Source organism: Felis catus, chromosome A3 (assembly GCF_018350175.1).
Source record: "Felis catus isolate Fca126 chromosome A3, F.catus_Fca126_mat1.0, whole genome shotgun sequence".
Taxonomy (NCBI): Eukaryota; Metazoa; Chordata; class Mammalia; order Carnivora; family Felidae; genus Felis; species Felis catus.
The window spans coordinates 87,468,906-87,481,443 of NC_058370.1; the positions used below are offsets into that span (position 1 = coordinate 87,468,906).

At 47.1% G+C, this 12,538-nt stretch overlaps 1 pseudogene; it reads right to left on the reverse strand.

Annotated features, from left to right (window-relative positions):
- Nucleotides 1-974: 974 nt before the first annotated feature.
- On the reverse strand, nucleotides 975-1,473 carry LOC101097555 (annotated as a pseudogene).
- Nucleotides 1,474-12,538: the final 11,065 nt, after the last annotated feature.

A 12,538-nucleotide genomic window follows, 5' to 3' on the forward strand; every position in this document is an offset into this window, starting at 1 on the left:
ATTTTTGAGAGAGAGAGAGAGAGACAAAGAGAGAGGGGAAGGGGCAGAGAGAGAGGGAGACACAGAATCTGAAGCAGGCTCCAGGCTCCAAGCTGTCAGCACAGAGCCCGAAGCGGGGCTCGAACTCACAAATCGCGAGATCATGACCTGAGCTGAAGTTGGATGCTTAACCGACTGAGCCACCCAGACGCCCCTATAGCATTTTATTTTTTTAAAAAAACTTTATTTCATAGAATACATTTTCACATTAGAGATTCCTACAGTGGAAGAATAACTATTACTTACAGTTTTATATTTGTAGAACATTAGGACAAGTGAAATAAACACATTTGAGGATTAAGTCCCAGTTCAGAATCTGTAATATTTTGCTACATCTATAAGGGGACCTCTTCCCTACATGGAATTTTTCTACACTCAGAAGCTCTCCAGGCTCCTCCTCCCAAGTTTTAGAAATGAGCAGTATTTCCTAACTTTAAAGCTTCCCTAGGACATGTAACCATTAATAACTGGTATAACAGAGAGGGAAGTTTTCAAAAATTAAACACTGACTAATTTTCTGCAAAGTCTTTACTTGTGAATGAACAGTCTTTCCCTTTCACCATCATTCCCAGGACAAACATATACGTTTGATCAGGTATTGATAGTAATAAAGCTGAATTCCCTTTAAGAATTTGAAAAGCTAACAGGCAGAAGCTCATATGCAATGTTTAGTTATGCTGAGTCTTATGAGAAGCTGGGAGACAACCCCTATAAACTCACCAGAACAAGGAACTCAGTCCCCAAAATACTTGGATACAATTCCTCTCAAACCTTTTCCTCAAAGACGAAATTCTAAAAATAACAAGGCAATTAGGAGAAGAGGTTTGTCTCACCAATGGACTTACCTGTCATTTCCTCCTTATTGTGAGTTGAATGGTATGCAGGGCAGAGGCAAAAAGGTGTGCATCAATTCTCGCGGTATTGAGTCAAAAAGGTCAGAGCTTCCACAGCATGGCAACAGCTTTTGCAGATGCCCACATCATGATAGTTGAAATAACACAGCCCAGCAAAGGTTAAAGCTGACAGGGCCAAAACGCCTGCCTTGGCAGTTTTCTGCAAAGCATCTCCAGGAACGTAGTCAGTTAACCATTTATCCAAGGCCCCAGTGACTATGGAGCATGAGGCCTGCAGCCAAGAAGTAGTCCATCGCAGAGCTGGGATTCAAATAAGCAGCTGGAATTAGGCCCAGGAGCAAAATACTGACCACCCTCTCACCAGTCCAGTGGAGAGATACAGCCTTGGAACCAGCATGGTGGGTGGGTGACAGGTGAATGTGTTGTGTTCTACACTGTCCTGGGGTAGGTTGGTCTTGAGACATAAGCAGGTCTGACCACTGGAATTCGGAGAAACGGAGCTTGGCATCCTTGTGCACCACACAGGACACTCAGCCTCCAGAGATTCGCCATCTTTTATAGGTGTGTGTTTCTTAAAGTGGGCTATTATTTCAAAGAACAGTGCCCTATGTAATTTTATATGGAAGAATGAAGAAAGTGATCATCGCAAGAAAATTAGAACTGTAAATTCCTTAAATGCAAGTTCAACACTTTGCATTTATCAGCCATCTTAATTTCTCATGTCCCTAATTTCCTTTTTGACCTCTTGGGAAATCTTTAGTTTCCCCCCTTGCATTCCTGGACTGAAGTCCAGCTCTCAGGCAACTGATGGCTTCCCACATTTCGGGACCCGCTCTGGGGACTCTGTGGGGCCCAGGCTTCTGCTGACTTAAGCCCGTGTCTAGTTCTTTCTAACCAGCTCATCTTCCCCTTGAAAAACAAGGACATCCCCTCCCTTAGAGCAGTGTCCCGCTCACCGCCCAGAGCTTGGCACAGAATATAGTCTAGGATAATTAACTGAATGAATGAACTGCTTTTCTAACCTCAGAACAATCCTTAAACTGCTGTAAGAGCTGAAGGGATCCTAGTTGATCTAGTCCAACCACCTCATTTTGCAAAATCCCTGACAGGAGCCAGCATTTGTTCAGGTCACTTGGTGAGTTAGATACGGAAGTAGGTGTGCATACTCATATCCTCGGGCCACTGTAGCAAAGCACCGAGAAATGGGTGGCATTAAACAACAGGAATTTATTCTCTCATGGTTCTGGAGGCTAGACGTACAGAATCAAGGTGTGGCCAGGGCCATGCTCCTTCCAAAGGCTCTGGGGGAGGGTCTTTCCTTACCTCTTCCAGCTTCTGGTGGCCCCAAGAGTTCCTTGGCTTGTGAAAGACTAGCTCCAATCTCTGCCTGTCTTCACGTGGCCATCTTCCCTCTGTGCTGGGCGTCTTCGCATGGTGTTCTCCCCACCTATCTTCACATCTTCTTTGTATAAAAAACACCAATTATATTGGATAAAAGGCCCACCCTACTCCAACATGACTTCATCTTAACTACATCTGCAACAACCCTATTTCCAGATGAGGTCATATTCTGAGGTAGCAGGAGTTCAGACTTGAACGTAGCTTTGGGGAGGGGACCCATTACCACCCGTAACAAGATGGAAAAAGGATTTTCTGTTTTCTAAACCTGGCCGGTTGGGTTGCCCACTTGTTTGCATGGTTGCCTTTCTGTCCCCTCCCCCTGCCCCCCCCAGGCTGGACAGCCTGGCTCCACTCAGCTCCCACTGTCCAGCTTGCTGGGAGGAATACTTTAATATTACTGCTTAATGTCAGTTTGCATATTAAAAGAGGCTCTTAAAAAACCATAGATTCCTTCGAGAGCGAAATAAATGGAATAAGTGATTAAATGAGAGACAGAATTTCAAACTCAGTGAAAGGAGTGGGGGGAGATATTTGAGAAAGTGTCCTTCCTGGAACCCCTCCATCGCACTTTGTGAGTTTCCGCCCTCTCCTCATGAGCTCAGATGTGAAGGCGGGCATTTGGGGATAGAAATGCTGGCCCTCATCCAAGAGGATAGATCTCCTCTTCTGCTTCCCATATGCCAGCACCCCCATATCCCGGGGCTCCAGCAGTGGCTGGGAGGTTGGGAAAGCAGGTGGCGACAGAACATTCCCATAATGCCTGCCTTTGTGCTGTCATCTGTGGTCTGTGCCTTTCTTGCCCACATCCAATGGCCTGTTCCTCTCCAGTTGCCACATTGACCTGACCCGGCTCATGATGACATGGAAACAGGAGCCCAGGGTCACGGGTCTCTTTCTTGCCATGGAAGAACAAGAATGATGGTCTCACCCATTTAGGATGACACAATCTTTTGGGCTGGAACGTGCTGTCTTTTCTTTTTTAAATTGAGACCACAGGCCTCTGTGGATAAGGACAGGCTGTCAGGTCACAATAGCCCTGTGGTGTTTATTTTAAAAGCCACGAGAATAAATCTGATTCATGCCTCTAATGATTCAGCCTTCCCCGTAATTGTGAGGGAGGAGAAGTTTTTCTCTACTTCCCCTTCCTTGCTCCTCTTCTCCCTTTAGCTGTCCTAAGGTCCCACCAGTCCTTCTAAAAGCCGTATCTCATGCCTGTGTGTTAACTGGTGTCATCCCTCCAAGGAGGCTTTGCACTATTAAAGAGCAAAGCAGAAAGAGGGACACAAAAGCACCAAGCACCTTTTGTGCAAAGAAGGCAATCTGGGGGGAGTGGGAGGGCTTCCAGTTAGTTCACCGCTAACTCTGCTCAGAATTGATGTAGACAGTGGGCTTTGGTGTTGGGAGCCCAGGCTGCTAGCTAGAGGAGGGCCTAGAGATGGAGGCCCAGGGGCTGACAAGAGCCATGGGGAGCCCAGGGCCCAGGGGCTAGCCACATGGATGAGACCTAGGGAAACCATTATGTTCTTCCACCAAAACAAATTTCAAAGGCAGTGATAAGACAGAAAAGCTGGGTAATGACATGCCTGAGCTTCCTTTCATCTAAGCATCTGGATTCTCTTGAAAGCATTAATTACGTCTTCCTCCCTCTGGATAGAGAAGGAACCCTATGGTTGTCACCGTGGAAGGACATCTCAGCTCCCTGGGAAAGCAGAGAGCAATGGACTGAAGCCAGGAGATGGGGTTCCAGCCTTGGCCTGTCAGCATGTGGTTCTCAGGCAAATTCCTTGACTGGAGTCTTAGTTTCATTATGCTACAAATGGGAGAAAGAGTAATAATACTAGTAATGATAATAGTAACCTCTGTGAAACACTTCTGTGGAGCTGGGTGTTGTGTGAGAGCTGCACCTGCCTTATCTCAGGAGGCTGGTACCACCATGGAACCCATTTTGCAGATGAGAACATCAAGTCCTGGAGAGAATGAATGGCTTTGGCGGTAAGTAGAGATGTTGGTGGGTGAACACAGGTCAGCTGAGGGCAAAGCAAGGGCTGATAGGCTGATATGAAAATCTAATGAGACAGTACGTGGCAGAGTGCTCAAGCAGGTTCCACATTGCGTGGTAACAGAAGTGAGTGTCAGGACCAGAGTTCCAGGCCGGGGCTGCCATCCCACCTTCCACCCCAGGCTATAGGCTATTGTATCTCTGGGTCCAACTTTCTCAGGGATGGTGCTTGTGCAAGACTTAGATCTCCAGTGGCTTGATTCTGTGGGAGGAACAGCATAGAATGTTCTAGATTAAAACGTTTTGTTCCTTTCAAAACCCCCACATGGCTTCTGAATGCTTTAGTCCAGGAAAGCCAAACCATTCTAGCCTTCATCAATTCTGCACAAGCAATTGTCATAGTGAGATGATAATTGAAAAAAGACTATTCTCTGTGTGTTACTTTGTACCCCTTCCCAAAGCTTGAGCAACATTGTTAGATGGAGAAAAAAAAACCTGGGGTAGGATATGAAGTGTCTTTTCCCCTTTTGGTGTTGAAAAGATGGCTGATTTTGTAATTAATGGTGTGCACTCTAAATTAGTGACATCAAGGTTCCATAGCATTCGCCTGAGTGCAGGTGAATAACCAGCCAGGAGAAAAGTCCCCATGGTCACGCCCTCCAAGAGCCTTTTCTCGATTGTCCCCCCCAACTCCTCCCCCTACAAGTTTGCTGGGCACGGTGCTGGGTGCTGCAGTTGCGGGGCGGGTGTTTATTTTAAAAGCCACGGGGGGGGGGGGAGGATGGGGAGACCCCCGCTGCAGGTGGAGAGCCCTAGGAGTCCACACTTGGCCAGTATTGACAGATGGGTGGAAGTGTTGACAGAAGAGGGGAAGGGTACGCTAGGCAGGCATAGGAACACGGGATGCTGGGACACAGGATGGTGTCCCAGAGTCCAGCAGGTGAGGCTTGCGGCGCGCTTAGGTCCAGATCCAAAAGGTATCCTGGTAAGTCTCGTGAAATAGGTGGCGTGGCCTACTGGAGTGGGCGGTCCTTGAAGGCGCTGAAGCAAGGATGTGAACGGAGGGACCCGAGTCCTGTGTGGGCGGGCGCCCTCTGGCGGCTGTGGGGCAGTGCAGCGAGGCAGGGAGGAGGGGGCTGCTTCCCCAAGCCTGGGAAACAGACGGCAACGCACTGGCGACCCGGACGCATGTGTTCTTTTTAATCCTTGTCCAGCATTCTTCAAGAGAAGCTGCTGCCTATTGAATCATCCGTGTAGTTAGTGAGAATCTAAGACACGAAACAAGATTTCCTCAAAAGTAAGTTGTTTCATGATTGCTGTAAGGGTCCCAGCACAAACTGGAACAGAGGAATCATTCGTCAATGGATTGTTAGATCCTTTTATTTTATTCTTATTTTTATTTATTGGGGGGGGGGGGAGGAGATTGTTAAATCCTTTAAAAAATTTTTTTTTAATGTTTATTTATTTTGAGAGAGAGGGAGACACAGAATTGGAAGCAGCTCCAGGCTCTGGGCTGTCAGCACAGAGCCCACCAGGGGCTGGAACCCATCAGCCATGAGATCATGACCTGAGCTGAAGACTGAGCCACCCAGGCGCCCCTGTTAAATCCTTTTTAAAAGTATTGCTGCTGCTGTTCTTCACTTAGGGGTTCACCTGGTGACGGTAATGACAACAGCAAACACTTAGAGAACATTTACTACATGTCCTGCTGTGCTCTAGGAACTTTCAACAGGTCAGTGTGTTAATGTCTGCAACGACCTGTTATTATCTCCCATTTGTTGGTGAGGACATTAAATAAGCAGTTTGGCTCTGGAGCCCCCTCTCGGCTGCTGATCTGCTGTCTCATCACTTGACATGTCCAACGTGCCCAGCATTTAGTGGCACTGAGCTGCAGAGGGTTCTTTAGCCAGAAGATACACGTAAGAGCTTTGTGTACATGTGTATTTTTGGGGAGAGAGGGTCTTTGCTTTAGGCACTTTCTTGGTCTCAATCACTGAGTGGCAGTGTGACTTTGGGCAGGTGGCAGCCCCTCTTTGCCTCAGTTTCCTCATCTGTAGAATGAAGGAGGGGTGGTGGGCCCTGTGATCTCCATGACTTTTGCAGTTCTGGTATCTGCTGCTCTGAGTTAGTCTGAGAAATATCTGAGCCCCAGGGACCATGCATGGTCCAAGTGCTCTGCTGGTCCCTGGGCTACAGGGGAGTAAGACCAGCCTGTGCCTCCAAGAAGCTTGTGTTCCCCCACAGGGAAACAGCCATTAGGTCCAGTCTCCCTCCCTGACAGCTGGGGCCGGGAGAGGAAAGTTTGATGGGATGGCATCCTGGCTGACCATGAAGGCAGAGCCTCTCTTGGAACAGTGGTGGCACAGAGCCGAGAGTGCGGGACTCCTGTGCCCCAGGCTGCTGTGAGTGGAGTCCTACTCGTGAGGCCAGTGGGCTTCCTACTTAAGCCCTCAGGACAAAGATTCTGCTGTCTCTGCCTGACTCTGAGTTGTGATCTACCAGTGAGCACGGCCTCACTTCCTCCTGTCAGGTTTTCAGTATTAGCTCTTTCTCCAGAATCCAGTGTCATTTTAGGACCTTCTCATCCATCAGCCTGAGCCACCTGCCCCACCCTCAAGGTCACGCCTGAGCTCGTCATGACCCCAGGTTCAGACTCTGCCCTTCCCGTGTTCATCCATCGGCCCCCACTGGCCCTCCCTCACCCTCACAGAGCCCATCAGCCAGCAGGCCCCTCTGCTTCCCTCCCTGTTCAGTCTCTCTGCCCTTCACCTCTCAGTGCCATTCTTGACAACAAACGAGATGCCTCTGGCCCCTGCTCAGTTTAATTCCCTGCCAGGCCAACCACCACGGCAGTTCCCCTGACTCTACTGGTCCCGGGCTTTTCGGGCAGCCACAAGCCAGCAGCACGGGCACTGCATAGTCAGTGCCCACCAGCCGCCTGCCAGGCGGTGGTAGGGGTTTGTCTCATGAGCACGCCCCCCCCCCCCCCCCGCCCCTGCCACTTACCCCTCAACGGTCTCTGCTCTCAGCACATCTCTAGCCTCCCTTCCGGGTCCCCCTGACTCCTGGCAGACAACCTCGCCTCCTGCTTCAGAAGGAACCAATAACCGGATCTGCACCTCACCCTTCACATGTCCCTTCTCTGCAGGGGCTCTAGTTGTAGTTTTTCTTAACGTAATACATTTATTTAACATTATCTGCAACGTGATTAAAAGGATGGCATGTGGTAGGCATTCTTCTGGGACTTACCTTTTTCACTTACTATGCATCGCTAAGACTCTTCCATTTGGTTGCATGTTTTTGCAATTCATTTGTATGAACTGCTCTGAAATGTTCTGTGTGGGAAAAGACCACAAAGGAATGATAAAAAATGGGATTCAGGATGGTGGTCACTTTCAGTGGGGGGTGGCCAAGGGCAGGATGGGGAAGGAATACATAGTAAGTTATTGTCAATAGGCTAGTTCTTATGTAGGACGATAATTTCACAACTGTTTCCTATAATATTAATGTTAGTAAATAAATATCTCAGATATGTACCTAAGATGAGGATGTGCTATGAACTAAGACATGCAATTGTTACTGTTATATATAATCTTGTTATAAAGTATATTAATCATAATCCTTATATATGCTCTTATGTGTATACATGTATACATAATGTGTAATATATAATACACAGCATGTATTATGTACTATATACTAATAAAATACGTTAGTATATATACCATTGTTATGTATTATATAATAACATCCTTTATTATTTTATGACATATTTAATCTTTAATAAAATAAAAAATATATTATCATATATGGTAATAAATTAAAACACTCATACTCCTTACCCCCCATACTGCTCCAGCTGTCACTGTTCTTTTTCCTTCCTTTTCAGAATCACATTGCCATCCTCCCTGTCTTCATTTCCCTATCTCGAACCTTCTCTTCTGACCCGCGTCATCCCTCTGAAGCAGGTCTTGCCAAGGTCACCGATGGCCTCCGTGTCACTGAATTCAATAGGCACTTTCAGGCTGCCTGTCAGCAGCTGCTGCCACTGTTGACGACTCCCACTTTCTCAGCACACTCTTCCCCTGGACCCCACGGACCACACTCTTTCGTTTCCCTCCTACCACTCTGGCTGCTCCTTCTCAGTCTCCTTTACCAGATCACCCTTCTCCCCCATGTCTTAGAGTCTCCTCAAAACTTCATTTAAGGCTCTTACTCTCTCCCTTCATCCATTTCCTCACTTCATCATCCTCATCTGTCCCCCAAGCCGGGTCATTGGTCATTGGTGACATGTCCAGCCAGACATCTCTTCTGAGCTCTAGATTCAAACGTCTGACAACTTGGATGTCTCGGAGCTCTGCAACGTAGTGTGCCAAAACAAAGCTCACGCCCTCCTCCAGCCGGATCCTTCTCCCATGTTCCCTGTCTCAGCATGGGCACATGATCCAGCTGGGCCAGTGGTGGCCACCCCTGGCCCTAGTAAGTGGCCCTGGAGTGCGCATGGGGCCTCAGTCAGGCCGATCGGAGCCCTTCCTGAGATTTCTTGTGTGCATCTCAGGGAGCAGACTCCCTTGTCTCTTGGATTATGAAGCTGAGGGGGTATGAGATATGAGATGGAGTGTCCTGATGAAAACCTATCTGCAGCAGAGAAAATGATGAGTCTAGGCAAAGTTGAGTCCTGAGGCTTTAAGCGCTGGTTCCTGTCCCCAAGGCTCTTGCCCCTATTCCTGCACTGCTTCCTTTGGTTTGTTGAGCACCTCCACATCTATCCAGTAAACCAAACTTTTTGTTTAAGCTAGTTTCTGGTAAGACCCAGGGGTCCTTGCAGAATGAAGAAACCAAGACCTTATAAACTCTCCCTGTGTCTCGATCATTAGGATAGACTAAAGTGTGTGTGACTTATATCTGTTGCTTGGCAAGAATGAGTAGTCTTCTAAGGAATGTGGCTCGTATCCCAGGCCCAGCAAAGACCCTAGGAGCTGGTGGGGCTGAGGCTGGATGATCCACTGGACCCGGCTCCCCCAGCCTCTGGTGGAGTCTTTTGGGAAGAAGTGACTGCCTCAAGGCTTGATCTCTGTGGGGATTGGGCCAGTGTCAGAGAAGCACTATAGCTGTAGGCAAGTGTCCCTCAGGCCATGTGTGATCCATTTCCACAGCCAAGCAGAGCTTCACTGACAGGCACAATGGCAGAAGTGGGTTCGTGTTACTGTCTGGTTATCTTCCTAGTGTTTGAATGCCAGACTTCAGACCCAGTCTCCCCAGCCTGGGTGTTAGAACAATTCTAGAGGCAGCTGGGGAAGGCCTCAGGAGGGGAAAGCCGACCTTTCTGCAAAAATGGTCCCATGTAGACTGAACAATCAGTGGGATGATCACATCTGCACCCCAAGGTGAGTTGTGGGTCATGGGTGATATTAATAGTACAGTGAGGCTGCAGGCCCAGAGCTAGAGGCCAGGTCAGCAGATGCCATTGCCAGTATGGCACTAAGGAGCATGGAGATGTGGAGGCTGGAATTAGAGACCTGCAGTTTCTCCCAGAAGGAGCCTGTGTTTGGGAGAGGCCTAAAGGATAAGATGAAGGTGCCTCCCTGCATGTCACCAGGAAATAATCACACAAAAATGCAATCTCTGGAAAATAAGCTATAATCCTGAGCCAGATCACCCCTGGGGGATCTGATAAAATCAGTTATCTGGCCCTACAAAGGGGAGAGGCATATGGGTAGTGAACTAACCAACAGTCCAGTGCTGTTTCCTGTCTGCACTCACCATGTTTCAGTAGCCATGAATGAGAGGGAGAGAATGGAAATGCTCACCATTCTGGTTTCAACACCGCAAGAGGGTTCCTTGTCTCACTGCATTTTGGCATCACCGGAAGAAACTCATGCGGTTGTTTAGATCCAGTCAAGGCAAAAGACAGCTTGGTTTCTTTCAGCCCTCATGAACCTGGCAAATCAACCTACCATCTTAGACCAGGTCTTGTCAAGTGTTTATCTTCCCTTGTTGTAGCCAAACATTTCTCACCCAAGCCCATGGTGAGTGTCCATTTTATGGTTAATGGGAATAAGGATATTGTGCTGTCTTCTCAGGAACTTTACAGACAGTAGCCACTGCTTCCTGGCCCCTCCCAAGGGCTTTGGGAAAAAATACTGCCCTTAGACCTGAACAAGAGGGGCCCCTGCCTTGAGTCCTGTACTATAGAAGGTCCTGCCCTGATGCTTGCTCCAGCCACACTCTCCATGGGGGTGGAGTCAGCAGGGCCAAGGGAGAGAGACAGAGTACGAGTGGAGCAGGAGGGGGGGGGGGTGTTGCAGAGAGAGGGAGACACAGAATCTGAAGCAGACTCCAGGCTCTGAGCTGTCACCACAGAGCTTGATGCGGGGCTCAAATTCATGGATTGTGAGATCATGACCTGAGCTAAAGTCAGATGTTTAACCGACTGAGTCGCCCAGGTGCACTAAAACTTTTTGATGTTTAGATATATGGTATGTGAGCTTCCAAGTATATTCTGGGCCTGCACTTCCAAAGCTTCAGAGTGGTTATGTTGGTCAGGGGTGACCTTTGTTATATGCTGAGACTGTACGAGGCAAAAATCCATCTGTAGAGAGAAGAGTCTCCTGCTGCTCGCTCTGAAGTCAGGGTCTTTTGAGCAGATAAAACAATGGAGGCTGAGATAATCTATTTCAAGTTCATTTAGAATAAGGCCAAGGGTGAGTATGAGAGAGAGAGAGAGAGAGAGAGAGAGAGAGAGAGACAGAGACAGAGAGAGAATGTGTGGGTGGATGTGTTGGTTGTATGTGGGGGTGTGCATGAGAGGACTATGCGTGTGTGTGGGGATGTGTGTGGGTGTGTGTCTGGGAGTGTGTGTGGATATGTCTGTACATGCATTAGGTTTAAGAATAGTAGAGGCTGACCTTTAGAAGCCCAAAGGAGTGAAGATTTTATGGTGTCTTTCACTGTACAATTGAAAAATAAAATAATCTTAATCATTAAAATTAGACCCCCAAATTGGGATTTTCCATACCGATTATTTTCTCATTTTGCAGCTGAGGGAACTGTAGTTTAGAGATGTTAAATGACTTGTCCAAGGGCACAGGGTCAGGATTCAGTCCAAGCAGTGTGGTTTCAGAGCTCTAGAACCCAGTTCACTATCATGCATGGCCTCTTGGCCAGAACAGATCTCGGTGAGCTGGGGCCAGTGGGCCAGCTCCCCAAAAGATGGGGAATCTGGAAACCAGGCAGAGAGTACTGAGTATTAGGTAAGTGTTAAGAGCTGCTCAGAAATCAGGTTGTTAGGTCTTGGGTAAGGAGGCTCACTGCTCATCCTTGATCCCGTTGCTGGTGACAAAAAGAGGTCGAGTTCCACGACAGCACTGCTGGGGTCTATCTGTCAGAAAATGGAAGAGTACCGCTTGGGACTGTTTCTGCAAAGTGGAAGCAGAGAAATGTCACCTCCTGGTGGTCATCTTTAGTAGTGGCAGCAGGAGGCATAGCAGCCTTAGCTTTGGGGTTGGTGGTTAAGGCAGGGAAACTTTCTTGTGTCCTCCATGGACAATCATTTCCAAGTGCTGTAAAAATCATTATTTCATATATTTTATCCGTTTGGGGGGGTATTTATTTTAGCAGGATGGTAAAAATGGTTTCTGTTATTCCATCTTAGCTGGATTCCTATTGATTTCTTTTTTATGGTTATTTTTCTGTTCCGTGATATGGAAGCCATATAGTCTTTTAATAAAAATCATCTTTACATTTTTATAAATCATCTCTATGTTTACAACTTTATATGTAAGTGAACCATTATTCCTATAGTAACAATTTAAAAGATGAAATGATTACATCTTTCTCTCATCAGTAATGATAAGTCTAGCATAGTCTACCTCTCTGCTGTTCTAGATGTGTATGTATTTCAATAGCTACTTTTTAAACAATTGCTTTGTTTGTTAAATAATGCAAAACTAGACTTCGCTACAAATTTGACTTAATTGCTTACTACCATTTTTTAATTCAGTGTTTTCCTCATTTGTGAATTATTTACTTACATTGATTTCCCAATCAGCAGGATGCATGACTGGCTAATTTTTTTCAAGTGATGGGCTTGGGATCTTTCCATGTCTAAACATATCTTTATGTTCTCCTCATTCATCAACAATATTCAACCTGCTGCTGACTATGCCTCATTTTAAAATATGGCATTGTTTTTCATCACCAAAAAATGTTTTCTTGATTTGAAGTGCTCCCTTTTCATGACTGG